Raw genomic sequence first — 23369 nt, 5'->3', positions numbered from 1 at the left:
CTGGGCTCATCCCAGGACATGGTAACTTCTCCAACTTGTTCTCCTTGCATTAAGGATAAGGCCCCCAAGTTGCAGACTCTGGCTTCTTCAGAGAATAAGAGAATGTAGAGCCCAAATGCCTAAGGACAGGACCTCAGAAGTCACTCTGTCCATCCCCTCCCTGATTCTCTCTTGTGACAAAGGGATTTCTCCTACATTTACACTCCTTCCCATGAGCAACAGGCCCAGCCCAGCCCATCCAAGCTTTAGATGGGCCAGTGGAAACCTGACCCTAAGAAAAATGTTCAGAGACATCCTGGGATCAAGAACCCATAGGACTTTTAAGTGAAAGAGGAATTTGAGGTTAGGAGCCCAGTAGCTGCCAATTCAAAACAGCCATGGCCACAAATTCTGGTTCTGCTCTTCTCTCTCTAGAACCATCTAAGAATGAGATGGAGAGATTCCAGAAGTGGTGAGTTCCCCTTGCCTGGACACACTCAAGCCTGCATAGTCCAGCAAGGAGCTAACTGACAGCGATGTTTTTAAATAGTTCCAGGCATCAGAGAGTCAAGACCCAGCTGAGGACAGCTTCAGTGAAGCAACACAGCAAGGCCTTCACAGAATCTTTTAAACTCCAGGCCAAGGAAAGGGGAAGCCAGAAACTAAGCCTGGAAGAGCAACCAGGAAGCATAGAAATCTGCTCTGATGGTCTCAGCACAGAGAGCCTTTCTCTCTGCCCAGCTGACCCTGGAAAGGACTGTATTTTTGGCTGGCCCCATCCCTTGTCTCCTGACCAAACTGGCAGGCTACCAAGCATGAGGTGTTTGTCAGAGAGCAGCTTCTAGAAGCTAAATAATAATAGTAATAATAAATACTAAGTTTGTTCCTCTAAGCTAGGAAAGTATCAGGATTACTAAAACTGAGTGAGTCTGAGTGAGCCAAGGAGTTGGGACCCCTGGGCCTGCAACCTGTAGATCCATGATCTGAGTCCCCACCCCTGTCCTGTGCTGCAGGAGTGATGATCCAACAGCTTGGGGTCGAGGGGTCCCCTTCAGATTTCTTCCCCAAGAAGACTGGAAGGAGCAGAGGAAATAAGAGCACCTTAAGAAAGAGATAAAAGCCAGACTCAGAGCGAGGGGAGGTGGTCTCAGGTTTATGCCTCCAGGCCACCTTCCTGTGCCTTCAAGAACACGGTGAAGAACTCACAGGTCCCCAACCCTGAGGGAGGCCAAAGGAGGTCACCCGGCACTGGCCCTGGGTCACCTTGGCACTTCCCAGACCTACTGAGAGCTTCTCTGGTGGCTCAGTGGTAAAGAATCCACCTGCAATGCAGGAGACAGAGGAGACTCATGTTCGATCCCTAGGTTGGGAAGATCCCCTGGAGGAGGACATAGCCTCCCACTCCAGTTTTCTTGCCTGGAAAATCCCATGGACAGAGGAGCCTGGTGGGCTACAGTCCATGGAATTGCAAAAGAGTTTAACACAACTTAACAACTAAATGGCAACAAACCCACTGGCCTCTCTTTCCAAGGGCAAGGTTAGATTCCAAACCCCTATATGCCCTCATAAGCCCTCCTCACACACACACACACACACACACGCCTGGAACTGGAGACAGAAACAGTATCAGGCCTTAGAAATAGTGCCCAGGGATCCAAGGGCAAGGTTAGATTCCAAACCCCTATATGCCCTCATAAGCCCTCCTCACACACACACACACACACACACACACACACATGCCTGGAACTGGAGACAGAAACAGTATCAGGCCTTAGAAATAGTGCCCAGGGATCCATATAACCCTGGTTTGTCCACATGTGAACCAGGTCCTGGAGGTCGCCCAGAGTCCATCAACAGAAAGGGACGAGGAGACCAGAGGTTAGTGGCGTGGAAAGACTGACTTTTCACTACGTGCCTTTTTGTAGAATGTTTCTCACATGCATATACTGCCTTTTCAAAAAACTAATTCTGCTCTCCTTTCTGGAACACACAAACAGGATCTGTTCTTTGTCCTGGCCACCTGAAGTCAGAAAACTAATTTCTAGTTCTTATCTGCCACTAATTCTAAAGCAGTGTGATGTCAGCCTGGTCTTACACATCCTGCACTGTGGTTCCTTGGGCTGTAAAATGGGGGTGATAAAACCTACCCTACCTTCCTCATAGGTAATTTAGGAGTTTGATGAGGTCCAACAGTAATAGCAGTGATAATAATTAAATGTATTGAGTGCTCATCATGGATTATCTCAACCCTGAAACAATCCTATGAGATGGCAACTAAGACAAGCCTCAATTTAAAAGAAAAGAAAGGGACTTCCTTGGTGGTCCAGTGGCTAAGACTTCTCACTCCCAATGCAGGGGGGCTCGGTTCGATCCTTGGTCAGAAAACTAGATCCCACATGCCAACCCTTAAGATCCCACAAATCGCAATTAAAGTTCCTATGTGCAGCAACTAAAACCTGGCACAGCAAATAAATAAATAAATATTGAAAGAAAATTAAAACAAATAAAAGACAATAAAAATAAAACAGAGAGAAGTAGCCTTGCTCAAGTCATGCAATTACATGTCCAGCCTTCTGATTCCAGAGCCAACCTTTGCATCCACTAAGTGCAATGTGGCAGTTAGATATTGGCATTCATTATTCTAGATGCAGCTGCCTGTCCCAAGCAAGAGGTTTGGGTGAGTGAGTGATTAGGTTGCCTCCACATGTTTGCCCCAATATCAGAGTCTCTGCCTTTGCTTAAGACTGTTTAATGAAGAGCTAGAGTTTACAGATAGGGATATTAGGCAAATTCCAACGCAGACTCCTGGTCCTAGATGTTAGGATTTGTTTCGTGACAGAGACCAGGATTGTGGATCTGCCTCTAACAGCAAGAAGCCCCACCTGTAACTCCTGTACACATGGTTGTCTTGTTACTGCCCCAGCCCCCCTGTCACCATGGCAACAAGGCACCAGGATGCCAGTCCTCAATCGCTGTTCCTGGTTTACAGAGTCTTCCTAATTCACACTTCCTCCTTCAGTCTCCTCTTCTCCCTCCTGTGGACTTCACAGCCCTTTTCAATATCTATCAACTGGATAGTCACGTAGCTTCCTCCTTGAACACCACCAGGGACAAGCAGCTCACTACCCAGCAGTCACAAACCATTCTCAAACCACACTAACTGCTTGCAAAGTCCTCCTTCTATTGCCCTGAAATCTGTCTCCACATTTTGTCTAAGCTCTAGCTTTAGCGCTGCCCTTGAGGGTCTCATATCACACCTCCCCTGACAGTCCTTCAGATAATTAAAGATGGTGCTCATACTCTGTGTGGTCTTCTCTAGGCCAGTGGTTCTCAAACTCGAGCATGCATCAGATGTAAAGATCTTGCTAAACCACAGAGTGCTGGGCCCCACCCTTAGGGTTTCTGATTCAGTAGGTCTGGGGTGGGCCGAGAAATCTACCTCTCTAAGATGCCAATGCTGCTGACACTGCTGCTGCTTGGGAATTACACTTTAAGAACCACTGCTCTGAATGAACACCCTTGTACCTTTGAAAGCGCCTTCTCTGTGAGATTCCCAGGCTTCTTTACCATTCTAGTCTGTCTCTCTTTGGGACCTGCTCTGGTTTGCCAGTATGGTGCCCAGAGCTAGACACAGAATCTTAAGTAGATGTTTTTGGGTTTCAAGGAACAAAGATTCCCTCAGGTCACCTCAAGCAAGAGGAGGTGTTTATAGCAGACTTCAGAAAAACAAGAACCTCAAGTTTCTGGCCAGCCTGACTGGACACCAGGCTGATAAGGCCTCTTGGGAAAAATAGAAATGGCAACACAGCTGGATCTCCAGACAGGGGACAGGAGACCTTGTTAATCCCTTAGCAGCAGGGTGACATTTACCTTCAGAGCTCTGCCTCTTCTTCCACCACTTTTGCTGCCACCAGCCAATTCCTTATCCCCCTCCTCTTGTAGATTTTCTCTACTTCATAGCTTCTGCTTCCTCGTTCTTGCTTCTGTTTTCTTATGTTTCTTATGTCCCCGCCTTGGCCTCTACAATAGCTCCCTGGCCTGCTGCCAACCTCCTGACATGATCCTTTTTTCCCCAGTTCAGACTTCCAGAAGAATCAAAGTGAGGGAACTTGTTCTGGTTTGGATAAAGCTCTTTAACCAGCCTATGGATTGGCAGACCTTAAGTCTATATCCAATCCACTGTGGCTAGTAAAAGGCTGGATTACATGATTTAAGCATAATGATTGTCCTTGGAAGGAGACAATGGGAGGAAGCCTGCAGTCCATTGGCTACCAACAGGTTTCTTCTTGCATGCCAACTCCATTCAAAATATACTGGCTGGGGACTTCCCTGGTGGTGCAGTGGCTGGGACTCCATGCTCCCAACACTGAGGGCCTGGGTTTTGTCCCTGGTCCAAGAGCTATATCCTACATGCTACAACTAAGACCCAGTGTAGCCAAATAAATAAAAGTAAATATTAAAAACATATATATATTGGCTGGACTTTCATGGCAGTCCAGTGGTTAAGTCTCTGCCTTTCAATGCAGGGGGAGCAGGTTATACCCCTAGTCAGGAACTAGGGTCCCGCGTGCCATGGGGTGCAGCCAAAAATTAAAAATAATAATAATAAAAATATTGACCACCTTAAAGACCTGTTGAGAAGGATTCAGAGGTTACCTCTAAATGCAGTGGAATATGATGAATTAGAGTTATATGCTGAGGCATGCAAACACGAAGCCTCAGCCTGTATGCCAGTTACTCATCATCCTCATATTATAGCATGTGATATGAAAGAAATGAAACTGTTAGTCATTCAGTCATGTCTAATTCCTTGTGACCCCATGGATGTAGCCTGCCAGGCTCCTCTATCCATGGGATTTCTCAGGCAAGAATACTGGACTGGGTAACCATTTCCTCTTCCACAGGATCTTCCCGACTCAGGAATCGAACCCAGGTTTCCTGCATTGCAGGAAGATCCTTTACCGGCTGAGCCACCAGGAAAGCTCATGTGATCTGAGAAGGCAAACTAAGTGGACGCATCACTTTCCTCATCCTGAGTTTACAAGGACTTTGGAAGGACTAAGATTTCATTTACCTAATTAGACAGCTGGATCACACTGCTGCTGCTGCTGCTGCTGCTGCTGCTGCTGCTGCTGCTAAGTCACTTCAGTCGTGTCCAACTCTATGCTACCCCATAGATGGCAGCCCACCAGGGTCCCTGGTCCTTGGGATTCTCCAGGCAAGAACACTGGAGTGGGTTGCCATTTCCTTCTCCAATGCATGAAAGTGAAAATTGAAAGTGAAGTTGCTCAGTCACAGCTTCACAATGAGCTTCAGCCACATAAAACCTAAGCCTTTTTCATATCTGCTATTAAATCTCACTTCTCCCATTCTGTATTATGCAAATAAAGAAAAGGAACCAAACAGTTGAATTTTACACATTCCCCTAATAAAGTTCATCTTGCTTAATTTAGCCTATCACTCCAGCCTACTAAAATCATCTTACTGTGTTTTTTTGTTTTTTTGGCCTATTTGATAAATCGCTCATATTGTATGTATCTGCAGGACTCTGTCCATGAAATGAAGGTTAATTGTTTACATTAACTCCTTTAACAAGAGTGACACAAACATGAATTTAGATTATTTGTTTTCATGGACCTACTTTGTGCCACTTGGGATACAGTTGCTCAATAATTTCAAGAAATTATTTTGGGCTAACAAATCCTTTGCATCTTTGTCCATTGTGTGTTCAGTGAAAATAAAGACAATTACATTAGTTCATGGAAGTGGCTTCTTTCATAGAATAATTGCTGTTACTCACTGAGTATTAGTCTAGGTCATGTGTTATCTAATACATTATTTCTAACCCTTGCAATAACTTTAAGAGGTAGGTTTTACTATCCCTGTGTGGGAGGGTGAGGCAATGGAGATATAAAGCACTGAATTATTTTCCAAGATCACACAGCTAGGGCATGGTAGGGCTGAATCCCAGTCCCAATCTGCCTGACCCCAAATCCTGTGTCCCTTCACAGGGCCACATGCCTTCTCCCTGTGCGTGCCTTTCTGAAAGACAGCAACCTTTGCTGGAAATGACAGAAGGCAGAGATCAGGCAGAGATGAACATAAAATAACTACCCATGGATCACATTTTTTTAAAGTACCACTTTTTCAGGTCTTTAAAATATGATCTAGCCATGCTTCAGAATATTACACAATTGCTGAAAAGAATGAGGTAGATCTACATTTTTCATATAAAAGAATTTAAGATGTCCTGTTAAGTATGTCTATTCAAGATCCTATTTTTTATACATCATATTAACATAGTTTATATACAGACTTTATTTTCTTGGGGCTCTTAAAATCACTGCGGTCGGCGACTACAGTCATGAAATTAAAAGACGGTTGCTCCTTAGAAGAAAAGCTATGACAAAGAGTATTAACAAGCAGAAACATCACCTTGCCCGCAGAGGTTCATAGAGTCAAAGCTATGGTTTTTCCAGTAGTCATGTACAGATGTGAGAGTTGGACCACAGAGAAGGCTGAGCGCTGAAGCACTGAACTGATGCTTTCAAACTGTGGTTCTGGAAAAGACTCAGAAGACTGCCCAATGGACTCGTGAGTCCGTTGGGCAGCAAAAAGATCAAACCAGTCCATCCTAAAGGAAATCAACCCTGAATATTCATTGGAAGGACTGATGCTGAAGCTGAAGCTCCAATACTTTGGCCACCTGATTCAAGGAACTGACTCATTGGAAAAGACCCTGATGCTGGGAAAGACTGAGGGCAGGAGGAAAAGGGGGCGACAGAGGATGAGATGGTTGGATGACATCACTCAATGGACATGAGTTTGAGCGAACTCCAGGAGATACTGAAGGACAGTGAAGCCTGGCATGCTGCAGTCCGTGGGGTTGCAAAGAGTCAGACACGACCGAGCAACTGAACAACAATGACAATTAATACAGTAGGTAGGAGGTAGAGAATTATAGTTGGCTTCCAGCTTCTTTAATTTTGCCTTCCAGTTTTATTGGCATATAGCACTATATAAGTTTAAGGTATACAGCATAAATATTCAACTTACATACATCATGAAATGATAACAATGAGTTTAGTGAATACCCATCTCATATAGAAACAAAACAAAAAATACTTTTCCCTTGTGATGAGAACTCAGGATTAACTCCAGTTTCTATTTTTAACATTTCTGTTTTGACTGAAGTTTTACATCTATGTACAGTAAACCCCCTACATATGAACCTACATATTGCAACCTTCAAGTTGCAAACTTTCAAAGGTGTGAACATGTGTTCCATCAACGTCAGGCATGAGTGACATTGCAGCTTGCCCTCTGTCTCCTATTGCTGACCATGCTTCAGCTCTACCATCTCCCACCCCCCTGCCTCCTCCAGTCAAGTAACTCTTCTTGCCTGTTCACTTGAGGCCAGCTCCTGTATGCCAACTGTTTTACTGTACTACTGAACTTTTCAACTGTACTGTAAGATTTAAAATGCTTTCCTTATTTTTTGTGCTTGTTTTTATGTATTATTTGTGTGAAAAGCATCAATATTATAAATATATTACAGTACAGGACTATTTAGCCAATTGTGTTAGTTGGGTGCCTAGACTAACTTTGTTGGACTTATGAGCAAATTGGACTTATGTTCTCAGAACAGAACTTGTTCATGGGTAGGCAGATCTGAGCTGCCTGTGTCTGTGGTGTCAACCATCAGAAATGCATTGTCTCATATAAGACCTAAGTTAGGCTAGGACTTGGGTCAGAGAATCCTGTGGTTACCTGAATTATGACATTCTAGAGCATCTTTGCACTCTCCACCCTCTGCATGAGCTCCTTTCACATCAACTGGTGCCACAGCTGCCATTGTGATACTATCCGGTAAAAAAGAGGCAACTATTTCTTTCTGTGTGACTCTTTTTTAGCAATAAGAACCTATTCAAGAACTATCCATAGCAGACTTCTCACATCCTATTAGGCCTGCATTCCGTGTCCCTGCTAACCCAATCACTGGTAAAGGGGACAAAGTTATTCAGCCTGGAATAGGCAAACAATTTTTCCCTAAGACTGGAGAGGCCCATGACTTGCCTAGTCTCTGAACAATACTGGGGTTCTATTAAAAAGGAAAAAGAGTGAGAAAAGCTCATAAAAACATAATCAATTGTGTCACAGCTGTTCCCTAAATTAATTATGATACCATGCTCCTCTTGTGAATATTCTCACCCAGTCATTCTATGTCCCTCCCTGAAGCTATGGCTTTGCAGAAGTACATGTGTTTCTGAGCCACAAATACTAGGTTTAAGGACTATTTGCATTGTTATAGTACTAGCTAAAGTGCTACTGATTTTGTTACTGTTACTTATGCTGAGAGGGATACTCATAAACCTCTGATACTCATAAACCTATGGGAAATGTCACTGTAAAGATGGTTGAAACACACTGATTAAAATCCACTGAAGATCCAAAACCTTGGTCTAGGTTGATTTCAGAAACAGAATTCTGAAAGCAAGCAAGTAAATGATTTTTAGTAGTGGTAATATCTGGCTCAATTTAGCAGGATATATAGTATTTGACAAGAAGTATTAAACTGAATAGCTTTTAGAGGAAAAATTTAAAAACAGATCAGTCTTGAATGTTTGAAGATACAGCTTTCTACAACCCTAGGGTTCAATGAGCTCTTATACCCTTCTGAAAACTTAGAAGAAGGTACCTCCCTGCATTGTTCAACCTTTTGTGCATTTGGAAAAGTCACCAAGACAAAAGTCTCAAGCCCTGTGTTACAAAAGTGCAGAATCTCTGACATGGAATCAATGACATTTCTAGAAGGCAAGGTAGCTAAGCATGGCCGACAGGGAGAGAGAAGGAGCAAGAGATATCCCAGCCCCATCAAAGCTGGACCTTCCATCTCCTGACACAACAAGATTAAAAACAAAAATAAATAAATGGGACCTAACACCACCCTTATGGCAGAAAGTGAAGAGGAACTAAAAAGCCTCTTGATGAAAGTGAAAGAGGAGAGTGAAAAAGTTGGCTTAAAGCTCAACATTCAGAAAAAGAAGATCATGGCATCTGGTCCCATCACTTCATGGGAAATAGATGGGGAAATAGTGGAAACAGTGTCAGACTTTATTTTTTGGGGCTCCAAAATCACTGCAGATGGTGATTGCATCCAGGAAATTAAAAGACGCTTACTCCGTGGAAGGAAAGTTATGACCAACCTAGGTATCATATTCAAAAGTAGAGACATTATTTTGCCAACAAAGGTCCATCTAGTCAAGGCTATGGTTTTTCCAGTGGTCATGTATGGATGTGACAGTTGGACTGTGAAGAAAGCTGAGCACAGAGGAATTGATGCTTTTGAACTGTGGTGTTGGAGAAGACTCTTGAGAGTCCCTTGGACTGCAAGGAGGTCCAACCAGTCCATCCTAAAGGAGATCAGTCCTGGGTGTTCTTTGGAAGGACTGATGCTAAAGCTGAGACTCCAATACTTTGGCCACCTCATGCGAAGAGTTGACTCATTGGAAAAGACTCTGATGCTGGGAGGGATTGGGGGCAGGAGAAGAAGGGGATGACAGAGGATGAGATGGCTGGATGGCATCACCAACTTGATGGACGTGAGTTTAAGTGAACTCCGGGAGTTGGTGATGGACAGGGAGGCCTGGTGTGCTGCAATTCATGGGGTCGCAAACAGTCAGACACAACTGAGTGACTGAACTGAACTGAACTGAATCAAATCTGCAAGCCTTTGCACAGCAAAGGAAGCCTTAAACAAAATGAAAAGACAGCCTACCAAAAGGAAAAAATCCTTGCCAACAATCCAACCAACAAGGGCTTAATTTCCCAACTATATAAACAGTTCATGTAACTCAACAACAACAACAAAATAAACAGCCAACTGAACAATGGGAGAAGACCTAAACAAACATCTCTCCAAAGAAGAAACATAGTTGGCCAATGGTGGTGGTAGTGGTTTAGTCACTAAGTTGTGTGACTTAGTGACTCTTTTGTGACCCCGTGTACTGTAGCCTGCCAGGCTCCTCTGTCCATGGAATTCTCCAGGCAAAAATACTAGAGTGGGTTGCATTTCCTCCTCCAGGGGATCTTCCCAACCCAGCGCTCAAATCTGCATCCCCTGCTCAGCAGGAGGATTCTGGGAAGCCCACAGATGGCCAATAGCCCCATGAAAAGATGTTCAACATTGCTAACTATTAGAGAAACACAAATCAAAACTATAATATGAATGATTACCATGGAGGGAAGTTAGGGTGAAATGAACTGGGAGACTGGGACTGACATATATACACTATTATGTATAAATAGGTAACTAATGAGAACCTACTGTGTAGCACAGGGAACTCTAGGCAATTCTCTGTGGTAACCAAATGGGAAAGGAGTCTGAAAAAGAGTGGATATATGTATACATATAGGGACCTAACAGAAGCAGAAGATATTAAAAAGAGGTGGCAAGAATACACAGAAGAACTATACAAAAAAGATCTTCACAACCCAGGTAATCACGATGGTGTGATCACTAACCTAGAGCCAGACATTCTGGAATGCAAAGTCAAGTGGGCCTTAGGAAGCATCACTACGAACAAAGCTAGTGGAGATGGTGGAATTCCAGTTAAGCTATTTCAAATCCTGAAAGATGATGTTGTGAAAGTGCTGCACTCAATAAGCCAGCAAATTTGGAAAACTCAGCAGTGGCCACAGGACTGGAAAAGGTCAGTTTTCATTCCAATCCCAAAGAAAGGCAATGCCAAAGAATGCTCAAACTACCGCACAATTGCACTCATCTCACACGCTAGCAAAGTAATGCTCAAAATTCTCCAAGCCAGGCTTCAACAACATGTGAACCATGAACTTCCAAATGATCAAGCTGGTTTTAGAAAATTCAGAGGAACCAGAGATCAAATTGCCAACATCCCCTGGATCATTGAAAAAGCAAGAGAGTTCCAAAAAAATATCTACTTCTTCTTTATTGACTATGCCAAAGCCTTTGATTGTGTGGACCACAACAAACTCTGGAAAATTCTGAAAGAGATGGGAATACCAGACCACCTGACCTACCTCTTGAGAAACCTGTATGCAGGTCAGGAAGCAACAGTTAGAACTGGACATGGAACAACAGACTGGTTCCAAATAGGGAAAGGAGTACGTCAAGGTTGTATACTATCACCCTGCTTATTTAACTTATATGCAGAGTAAATCATGAGAAATGCTGGGGCTGATGAAGCACAAACTAGAATCAAGATTGCTGGGAGAAATACCAATAACCTCAGATATGCAGATGACGCCACTCTGGGAGAAAGCGAGAAGAACTAAAGAGCCTCTTGATGAAAGTAAAAGAGGAGAGTGAAAAAGTTGGCTTAAAACTTAACATTTAGAAAACTAAGATCATGGCGTCTGGTCTGATCACTTCATGGCAAACAGGTGGGGAAACAGTGGAAACAGTGGCAGACTTTATTTTCTTGGGCTCCAAAACCACTGCAGATGGTGATTGCAGCCATGAAATTAAAAGATGCTTGCTCCTGGGAAGAAAAGTTGTGACCAACCTAGACAGCATATTAAAAAGCAGAGACATTACTTTGCCAACAAAGGTCCATCTAATCAAAGCTATGGTTTTTCCAGTAGTCATATATGGATGTGAGAGTTGGACTATAAAGAAAGCTGAACACCGAAGCATTGATGCTTTTGAACTGTGGTGTTGGTGAAGACTCTTGAGAGTTCCTTGAACTGCAAGGAGATCCAACCAGTCAATCCTAAGGGAAATCAGTCCTGAATATTCATTGGAAGGACTGATGCAGAAGCTGAAACTCCAATACTTTGGCCACCTGATGCTAAGAACTGACTCATTTGAAAAGACCCTGATGCTGGGAAAGACTGAAGGAAGGAGGAGAAGGGAACAACAGAGGATGAGATGATTGGATGGCATCACTGACTCGATGGACATGAGTTTGAGTAAACTCCGGGAGTTGGCGATGGACAGGGAGGCCTGGCCTGCTGCAGTCCATGGGGTCACAAAGAGTCAGACACGACTGAGTGACTGAACTCAACTAATAGCAGGAAACTAGCATAACATTGTAATGCAAACTATATTCCAATAAGAATTAATTTTTTAAAACCTACAATGAGACACCACCTCACACTAGTCAGAATGGCCATCATTAAAAAGTCAACAGATAACAAATGCTGGAGAGGGTATGGGAAAAAGGGAACCCTCCTATATTGTTGGTGGGAATGTAAGCTGGTGCATTCACTGTGGAAAATAGTATAGAGATTCCTCAGAAAACTAAAAAGAGAATTACCACATGATCCAGCAATCCTACTCCTAGATATATATCCAGACAAAACTTTAATTCAAAAAGATGCATGCACCCCTATATTCATAGAAGCACTGTTCACAGTAGCCAAGATATGGAATGTCCATAGACAGATGAATAGAACCAGAAGTTATGGTATAGGAATTGGTGCTGGTGTGGATAGGAATCTGCCTGTCAACACAGGGGACATGGGTTTGATCCCTGGTTCAGGAACTAAGCCCATGCACCACAATTGCTAAGCCTATGCTCTATAGCCCGACAGCCGCAGCTACCAAGCCCTTGTGCTGGAAGCCTGCTTGCCTAAAGCCTGTGCTCCACAAGAGAAGCCACCACAATGAGAACCCCGCACATTGCAACAAAGAGTAGCCCCTGCTTGCCACAACTAGAGAAAGCCCACACGAACAATGAAGGCCTGGCACAGCCAAATATAAATAAATAAACGAACATGCAAAACAATCATTTAAAATATAAAGAAGAGATAGTACATATATAATGGAATACTATTCAGCCATAAAAAGGACAAAATAATGCCATTTGTAGCAACATGGATGCAACAACAGATTATCATACTAAGTGAAATAAGTCAGAAAGAGAAAGACAAATACTATATGATATCACTTATATGTGGAATATAAAATATGACACAAATGGGGACTTCCTTGGTGGTCCAGTGGTTAAGAGTCCATGTTTCCACTACGGGAACATGGGTTCAATCCCTGGTTGGGGAACTAAGATCCTGTGTGTCACGTGGCACAACATCCCCCCACAAAAAAGTAAAATATGACACAAACAAACCTGTCTACAAAACAGGAACAGGATCACGAGCATCAAGAACAGACTGGTGGTTGCCAAGGGGGAGGGGTTTAGGGGAGGGATGAAGCGAGAGGTTGGGCTTAGCAGATGGAAGCTTTTATACATAGAATGGATAAACACCAAGGCTTCACTGTATGACACAGAGAACTATATTCAATATCCTGTGATAAGCTGTAATGGAGAAGAATATTTTTAACAGTATATATATATATATAATGTGTACATACATAGATATATGTTACATATAACTGAATCATTTTGCTGTACAACAGAAATTAACACACTGCAAACTAGATATACTTCAATTAAAAAATATATTGGCAAAACTAAGACAAAGTTGAACCCTGAATTCACAATTATCTTCATTTCTTCCCCTACCCATCATCGCCCTGTCCCCTAAAATGCCCTTGGCTTTGACCAGCCCCTGTGCCAGGTGCCTCTGCTTGCCCCTCCTGAGCCACTCCCTGCTGCTCTCCACCCTGCTCTGTTGTACCCCCAGGACGCCCAGATTGGAAGGATGCATCAACTGACTCCTCATCCTCTGACCTCCAGTTGAGTCTGTCACTGGTAAGTGATCAATGGGAAGGAGGAGAGAGAACTTGGGAGATTTATTCCCCAAGTTTCCTCCCAGTGGGGTCCCCAAGGGCCAGCTGCATTCTAAGGTCTCAGCTCAACTATGCAGCCTTCTCCACAGTCCTGTCTCCCCAGTTCCATTAACCCAGTCTGTCACCTGCCCTTAGAGGTCTCAGAGTGGCAATAGAGGCCCACTGTTACTAATCTGGGGTTCTGCACTGTGCCTTGTGGTTTCCCTACACTCTGTCCACACTTTTGTAAATAGTTTCTTTATGAACACTTCTTGAGTTCTCCTAGTTCGAGGTGCCACCTGTTTCCTGCTGATACCTCTCTCTAATTTGATCTTGTATAGGCTGGATGCTTTTGCTTGCTGATATATCTTGTGTTCCTGACTCCCAAATCACTGCTGTGCTCGGTGGAAACAATCTCAGCCTCCAAAGTTGCAAAGAACCCACTCTACCTTCTGTAGCCAGAAGACTCCAAGCTAGTCACTTTATCTCTTTGAGCATCAGTTTCTTCATCTGCAAAATGGCAATAATAATAATAGTGGTATCCACTTATAGAGATCCCGTTAGGATCAAAAATCACAGTAGGGAGTGATGGAAAGTGTAACAAACTCACACCTCAACTAAAAGGAGATAGCAGCTCCTCAAATCTGAGTGACAGTTGTCTTATGGGAAAGCCTGCTCACAGTTATCAGTTCTTCTGATACTTTGAGCCAAAAGTCCAGATTTCTATATGAAATCTCACTTTTACTAGAATATCCATACCATGGGAACAATAACAACTATTTTATTCATTACTGTATCCCCAGTGACTGGAATAGTGCTGGGCACACAGAAATGATCAAAAAATATTTGGTAAATAATGATCCCACTTTCTAGACATTAGTAACTAGTGAGTTACTTCGAACTGTGGGGCTGGAGAAGACTCTTGAGATTCCCTTGGACAGCAAGGAGATCAAACCAGTCAGTCTTTAGGGAAATCAACCATGAATACTCACTGGAAGGACAGGACTAGTGTTGAAGCTGAAACTCCCATATTTTGGTCATCTAATACAAACAGCTGACTCATTGGGAAAGTCCCTGATGCTGAGGAAGACTGGGGGCAGAAAGAGAAGAGGGCATCAGAGGATGAGATGGCTGGATGGCATCACCAATGCAATGGATATGAACTTGAGCAAACTACAGGAGATGGTAAGAGACAGGGAGGTCTGGCATGCTACAGTCCACAGAGTAGCAAAGAGTTGGACACGACTGGGTGGCTGAACAATGAACAACTACAACTAGTAAAGACATAATAAAACCAGGGCCATGCAAGTGACCATGAGAGTGAACGTCCCCTCAAATTTCACATTCTAAGCACCTCACTCACCTCATCCCAGCCCTAAACAAAACATTCCTGTTAATTGCTACTTTAGACTTCTGCTCTAGAAATAGCCACAATTTAATAGTTCTAGTAAATGATGGATCTTTTTTGAGCCCCCTCCTAATTAGATAAAGCCGTATTTTCAAGAAGTGGGGTCCAGCCATAGTTTTCAGCACTGCCACTATGCAGCCTCTAGCTCAGTTCACCTGTAGCCAGGCCCCTGATGAATATGCTCAGGGCTGAGACAAAAGTAATACAGCAACTTGTTTTAGCCCAAACAGCTCACAGATCCTCCTCTCCTTCTGCTGCAGCCTGAGGATATGAACCCAGTGAGCTGCAGATTTGTTACCCAGTTATAAATGCCAAGAAAGTGGCACTCCAGCAAAAGAATGATGCGGTGGACCCACCATAGACACATAACGTGTGAAAAACACTTCTATTTTAACAGCACTTTGCAGTGACACTAATATTGATGAAAATGTTAGCATGTATTAGATACTGTTATGCTCAGTGAAAGAGGAGGTTTGCAGGCTCCAGGCCACTTCTAGTCCAGCCACTTTTTAAGGTGTAAGAAAACATTCCCAGCTAATAGGCATTAGCCTCTGTGTGAAACAGGCTGGTTGGATCACATAAGACCAACACTTGACCTTGGCAAGTATCTTGTGGTGGTCACTGTAGGTTAACTGACACAACAGTCCTTACCCAATCATTCTCATCTGGTCAACTTCCTCTCCAGAGGTTAGTAAGTTTTTCCCCAGACTCTTCTCTGGTTGGCAATGATCATGTAAAACACAGTTCATGAGTGGAACTCTGCTGAGTGAAAAAGGGAGTTCTGGGAAGAAGATGTGCTTTCCTGACAAAAGGGGCAGGAGTGTTAAGTCAGAACTTCTGCCCTGAATTGAATCACATCCCAATTCAGGGCAATGTGATGTCTAGAGCAATCACACAGCCATGTTAAAACCAAGAGGCACAGGAAAAGAGGACTGGAGTGACAGCAGTCTCAATGTCACTGAGCTTCCGAACCAGTACCAATAGCTAGCTGCTTTTTCAGTTCAGTCACTCAGTCGTGTCCGACTCTTTGCAACCTCATGGACTGCAGCACGTGAGGCTTCCCTGTCTATCACCAACTCCTGGAGTTTACTCAAACACATGTCCATTGAGTCAGTGATGCCATCCAACCATTTCATCTTCTATCGTCCCCTTCTCCTGCCTTCAGTCTTTCCCAGCTTCAGGGTCTTTTCCAATAAGTCAGTTCTTTGCATCAAGTGGCCAAAGTATTGGAGTTTCAGCTTCAACATCAGACCTTCCAATGAATATTCAGGACTGATTTCCTTTAGGACTGACTGATGTGATCTCCTTGCAGTCAAAGGGACTCTCAAGATTCTATCCAACACCACAGTTCAAAAGTGTCAATTCATTGCAGACTGAATAAATAACTATTTGTATAAGGTTCTGTAAATTGACTATGTTGTTCAGTACCAGTGAGTGCATTCTGATACTTATCTTAACCTCTCTGTGCCTCTGTGGTATCATCTGTATGACGAGAATAACAGAAATGGTAACTTTAATGAAATCTGTTCAAAGTCTTAAAACAGAACTTGGATTTACACATATGCACTATTGATACCATGTATAAAATAGATAACTAATAAGAACATGGGCTTCCCAGGTGGCACTAGTGGTAAAGAACCTGCCTGCCAATGCAGGAGACATAAGAGATACAGCATTCAATCTCTGGATGCAAAGATCCCCTGAAGGAGAGCACGGTAACCCATTCCAGTATTCTGTTCATGGAGAATCCTATGAAGAGAGGAGCCTGACGGGCTATAATCCATGGGGTCATGAAGAGTGGGACACACTGAATGACTTAGCATGCACGCGATGAGGACACACTCCTTAATGCCCTGCAGTGACCTGAATGGGAAGGAAATCCCAAAGGGAGGGGATATATGTATATGAATGGCTTACTCATTTTGCTGTACAGTAGAAACTAACACAACATTGTAAAGAAACTATACTCCAATAAAAACTATTTTAAAGAAGAAAGAACTCAGTACTTAGTAAAGCCTTAACATTAGCACTTTTGCACACTACTGATTAAGAAGTGACTAGGCTTTTTTTTTTTTTAATATTAAGGTCATCACAAATAATGCCTGAATCAATGTAAGCAAAAGGCTAAAAGGAAATAAAGCAGACATGTGTGGGCGGGAGAACAGATTTGGATTTAGAAGATCCAGGTTCTAAATGTCCAATAAGAGGGGAAGATAAACAAACAAAGGCACAGCCACTCTACGAACTACATATGCAGCCATTTAAAATGCATGAAAATCGCTTCTTGGCCTTTTGGCTAAGATCAAGTGTAGTATCTGTTCTTATCAGTTTAAAATGAATGGGAAAGATCTATAAGGAAATGAGGAAATGCTTATGACAAGATGTTAAATAACAGGAAAACAGAACTGACACACAGACATATTACATTTAAGTAACAATCCCAACTGTATTTTTTTTAAGTGAAAATGATAAGGCATAAGCCAAAATAGACATAGACACACACCTACTCAGTCATGTCCGACTCTTGCAACCCCGTGGACTCCTCTGGCTCCCCACCAGGCTCCTCTGTCCACGGGATTTTCTAGGCAAGAATAATGGAGTGGGTTGCCATTTCCTCCTCCAGGGGATCTTCCTAACCCAGGGGTTGAACCAGCATCTCCTGTGTCTCCTGCATTGCAGGTGGATTCTTTATCAGCTAAGCCATCAGGTTAGCCCCCAAAATAGACATCTATAAGCTTATGGATAGTTTTCTGCTTTACGATTTTCTGAATTTCCCAAATTTTCAATTTAAAGAATATTTTGTTGCATAGTAAAAATTTTTTATAATTTAAATTTTTTCTCTTTCATACTTTTCTCCATTTGCAGAGTTCCTTTGCAGTAAACTTATACAATAAAATATGTTAGTTTTTTAAAACAAGAAAACACACTTGTTGCCCAGAGGCAGATGGAATCCGACTACTGTTTGTAGTATGGCAAGACCCAAGGCAAAAAATACATTATGGTTTCTTAAAAGCTACCAACAACATAATTGTAATATATTTTAAAGTATAACTGTGTTGTGGAGGGTGGAATTGATCATTTACAAGGGCTCACTCCTGCTTACCAAAGACATAGGCAGGTGAATTAGGGTGAACCTCAATGTATACTAGTCTGTTTTCAGTTACACTAGAAAAACCGAGGCAGGGGTGCTCTTTCTTTATCCTCCAAGAAGCTTATATGCTTCGTATGAATTTTTTTAGAATAAAAGTTATCTTTTTATTTGAGATTTTGGATTTGTGGCCCAGCTTCACTAGTTACTAGCTACATGACACAGGAGATAGACAAGGTGTGAAGCCTTTGAAAACTGCATTCCCCATCTCTAAAATTATGGATATATCTACTTCACTGGGGAAAGCTATGGCCAGCAAATGAAATAATGTGTGTTAAAGTACTTTATAAACTGTAAAGCCCAGTACAAACTTTAGTGAAAAGAACATAGGCTCAGAAAAGAACAAGGCTCATAGGCAGCCTTGATTAACAGTAAGTGACACTTCCTAGTGTGTGATATTTCAGCAAGGTATATAACCTCCCTGAGCTTCAGTTTTCTCATCTAGACATACTTCTTCATCTGTGACACCTGGAGCATTGCAAACACATAATATAGGAAAGTTGTAATTTTACTGTAGCCATTTCCTAGGAATAACTGAAACAGCTCTTCTACTTGGAAGGGCTGCCTCAGGAGGTAGAAGTAGGACTGCCTTCAAAAACAGTTCCTCAAAGCACCTTAATGGCAAAGAACAAAGAACAGGGCAAGGTATTTGGTCCCTCCCACACCCCAAAGCACTTTACATCCAAGCTCTGAAATATTATTAGGAAAGAGTTCAAGATAATCTAGATGTGAAGAAATATGAAAAAGGAACTGTGGAGGTTAATGTTATATGTCAATTTGACTGGCTCACAAGGTGCCCAGATACTTGGTCAAACATTGTTCTGGGTGTATCTGTGAGGGTGATTTTAGATGAGATTAACATTGGAATTGGTGAAGGAGGTGATGGGATGAATTTGGAGATTGGGATTCACATATATACACTTGATAGTGTGGTGCTTAGCTGCTTCAACTGTCGACCAACTCTGCGACTCCACGGACTGCAGCCCATCAGGCTCCTCTGTCCGTGTGATTCTCCTGGCAAGAATACTGGAGTGTGTTGCCATGCCCTCCTCCAGGGGATCTTCCTCACCAGGGATTGAACCAGTCTCCTGCATTGCAGGTGGATTCTTCACTGCTGAGCCACAGGGGAAGCCCCACACTATTGATACAGTGTATAAAATAGACAACTAATGACAATCTACTGATTAGCACAGGGAACTCTACTCAGTGCTCTGAGGTACCTAAATGGGAAGGAAATAAGAGTAGATACGTGTATATGTATAACTGATACACTTTGTTGTATGGTAGAAACTAACACCAGGGCTTCCCAGGCAGCGCTAGTGGTAGCCAATGCAGCAGACATAAGAGATGTGGGTTCAATCCCTGCGTGGGAAAGATCCCTTGGAGGAGAGCATGGCAACCCACTCCAGCATTCTTGCCTGGAGAATCCCTTGGACAGAGGAGCCTGGTGCGCTACAGTCCATAGGGTTGCCAAGAGTCAGACGCAACTAAAGCGACTTAGCATGCACCCGTGTAGAAACTGGCATCACACTGTAAGGTAACCATGTGCTCAGTTCCTCAGTCACGTCCAACTCTGTGACTCCATGGACTTTAGCCCCCCTGGCTCCTCTGTTCATGGGGTCTCCCAGGCAAAAATACTGGAATGGCTTGCCATTAAGATTAAAAAAAAAATGGAATTGGTGGACTGAGTAAAGCAGATTGCCTTCCCTGGTGTGGGTGGGTCTTATCCAATCAGTTGATGGCCTACATAGACAAAAACCTGAACTCCTGGGATTAAGATGGAATACCTCCTCTCTGATTGCTGAGCTGGGACAATTTTGCCCCTGCTTTTGAGCTCTAACTGAAACATCAGCTCTTTCTGAGCCTTAAGCCTGTTGGCCTTTAGACTGGAATACCACCTGGTCCCTCTCCTCTGATTCTCAGGTCTTGAAACTCAGACTGAAACTTCACCATTAGCTCTCCTGGGTCTCCAGCTTGCTGACTAACCCCACCAAGTGGGACTCCATAATCATGTGAGCTAATTCCCTATAATAAATCTCCAAGTATATATAATCCTATTGGTTCTTGTTTCTCTGCAGCACCCTAATATAGGAATCTTCACCTTAACTAACAGAGGTTTGACAGCTTGGAGGACTCAAGAAACTACTGTGTCCCTAAATCACCAAGTCTCAGTAGCCTCGTCATATGGATAGATAGCAACTACTCAGTATGTGTCCAGCTGCCCACTGTGTCCCATCAATGCAAGCTGATAAATCATGGCCTTTCCCTTTTATCTGAGGATGGCAAATCAATACTTCCATTAGTATTATTACTCCCAAAGCACCTCTCCAAGAGTATCTGATATGTCCTCTCCCAAGCAGAGCCAGAAGGATGATGAATCTGCCTCTGAGATCCCATTGATCACAGCAGGAAGGGAGAGGATGAGAAGGAGAGAAAAAAAAATGCAAGGAAGGGTACAGGGGAAATAAAGAGTCTGAAAAGGTCAAAAAACACTGCTTAAAGTGTTAAGGGTGGACCCTGAATTTACACTTTGAACAAGTTCTCAGGTGATACTGATGTTACTTGTCCAGGAAACTCACTTGAAAACTACTGGTTTACACAATGGATGGATTCTTAGAAAGTAACATATATACATTGAGAATTCTTTTTCTTCTTATTTGGACAAGAAGGTATAAGTAAAGAGAGAAAAATCGCCTGCTACCTCACCAGCCACGACCCACTGGATTCCATAGAGACACACACCCACACATGTACATTTCCCTCTTGAAAAAAAAAAAAAATCACACTATACATTTTTCTACACTCACCTCCTTCACTGAACACATCAGGAACCTCCCTCCATATAACTTCTACTAAATGCATAGAACGAGCATTTGTCTAGATTGATCACAATTGTGTGTGAAATCATCTTCAGTAACTTTATTGTGTTAATTAAACATGTTCAGTGTAAGAATCAAACACTAGAGGAAAATACAAAGAAAGGAAAACCCATCTTAATTCCCACCACTCCAGAGATAATCCTTGTTGATAAATTGATGTATATTTTCAATGCACATATTCCTTTATGCATTTATTTTACATAAATTGAATCATATAATTCATGCTATTTTGTAACCTGCTTTTTCCACTTACAGAAAATAAGTTTTGATACAGCAAATACAGTCTCAAAAATCCTTGGGAAATATATTACATACTGGAATCACCTCTGAATTTTAAAAAAGTCCTCTTATGAAAAGAAACATTCTTCATAAAGTAAATTTTTGCCTACTCCTCATAAATCTACTTCATCATTGTTTAAAGTGTGTATGTGTGTGTGTGTGTGAATTCCATATTTCATTTACCAGGTCTGCTTTAGGAAGAGTTCACCTGCATTAAGGATTAGCCTTTTGCAGTAAGTCAGAATCCATAGTGTAAGTCCCTGTTCACAACACAGATGGTCAGAAACTCAGAGCATCTCAAGTTTCTGGAGTAAATTCTGGATTTTCTCTAGTATCTAGGACTAAAGACACTGATCTCTGATCTCATTTGAGTTTCACCAGTGTTCTGGTTCTAAAATGAGTCACTGGCTAAAGGTCTAGTAAGCAAAAGGCGGAAGTGGGCAGACCGGGGGTGGGGCCTTGATACCATCGATATAGCTCAGAGAGCACACCCATGTCCCAACACCCATGCAGGGGGGCCTTCACAAGAACCAAGCATTCCTTTGCATCACATAACATCACTACACTTTTTTATTTGACATCTTTTGGTTAATTTGTCCTCAGTTTCCAGATAACCCTTGATGTGAGATTCATTGAGATCATGCACAAAATGCACTGAGCCCAGTGCCCAGCATGTAGCAGGCACTCAGTAAGCATCAGTGCCACTGAAAAGGGTCTCCCACTTTGGGCCTGCCTTCCCTCACTGGGCCAGACCACACCTGCATTCTGCAGACATTAAGGGATGGACAATTTAGGACACCAAGACCCTTAAAGATGAGTTTCCAAAGGATGGGAATGCCCAGTTCCCCATCAAATCTAAAGCCTAACAAAGCCCAGATGTTACTCACACAGAATGCGGCTCTCTGCCTAAAGAGCGAAATCACCATCATCACAGCAAACATGACCTTCAGAGCAGACCTAGCTGACCTAGGACATAGGAGGACAACACACAGCTTCACCCATAGCGTAAAGCTGGCCATACTAGCAAAGGGATCAGATCAGATCAGATCAGTCGCTCAGTTGTGTCCAACTCTTTGCGACCCCATGAATCGCAGCACGCCAGGCCTCCCTGTCCATCACCAACTCCCGGAGTTCACTGAGACTCACATCCATTGAGTCAGCGATGCCATCCAGCCATCTCATCTTCTGTCGTCCTCTTCTCCTCCTGCCCCCAATCCCTGCCAGCATCAGAGTCTTTTCCAATGAGTCAACTCTTCGCATGAGGTGGCCAAAGTACTGGAGTTTCAGCTTTAGCATCATTCCTTCCAAAGGGAGGGAGCCTTCAAAACCCTCATATTCCTTTGCCCCGGAAGAAACTGGGCAGCATAGTAAGGTCTAATCACATCCTCCTTTTTCCTAGTTTGTAATACAAAAACACAATGTAGCCCTAATGTATTTATAGAAGGCAAGGAAATAAAGATTCAAATAAAGGGAGAGGGGGACCACAAGAGGGATGTATCCATGTGTCTCATTCTAAAAAGGGATCAATTAGCTCAGCAGTCCATGCTAAATACTACTTGTCACATTCTGTTAATTCCATCTGATGCCATGCAGAGGGGAAAAAATCATTGCATGGAAGTGCCAGGCATCTCAAGCTTCATTAAAGCGATTTTTCCCAGGAGTCTCCTATAACAGCATGGAAAGCACTTAGTACAGTACCTGGAATGTCATAAGTAATCAATAAATATAAACTAGTAAAAGCAGCAGCAGCAAGAATGACTTGCCTAGAGCATCCACTTAGCTAGTTGGAACACTGCTCAGCTAGAATCCAAGTCTTCTCACAGTTAAATGAGAGCTCCTCCCGTGAACCCTCCCTCACTATTCCTTCAGAGCCTGAGACTTGGCCCTTGTGTCTCCAGTCTTCCAAGTTCTCCAGCCGACCTTGGATTTGTTCTCTCCAACATCTCTCGAATCTAGGATGATAGAGAT

The 23369-nt window shown here is 42.9% G+C and overlaps 1 long non-coding RNA gene and 1 pseudogene across 1 annotated transcript in view; one reads left to right on the top strand and one right to left on the bottom strand.

Annotated features, from left to right (window-relative positions):
• The window catches only part of LOC133251599 (uncharacterized), a 155073-nt gene that overhangs the window by 114710 nt on the left and 16994 nt on the right, over positions 1 to 23369 (bottom strand). The gene's annotated exons all lie outside the window — the stretch shown is intronic.
• Positions 17372 to 17538, top strand: LOC133252243 (U2 spliceosomal RNA; annotated as a pseudogene).

This window comes from Bos javanicus, chromosome 7 (assembly GCF_032452875.1).
Source record: "Bos javanicus breed banteng chromosome 7, ARS-OSU_banteng_1.0, whole genome shotgun sequence".
Lineage (NCBI taxonomy): Eukaryota > Metazoa > Chordata > Mammalia > Artiodactyla > Bovidae > Bos > Bos javanicus.
Note: the sequence above shows the minus strand (reverse complement) of the source record. Positions and strands in the feature narration are given on the sequence as shown.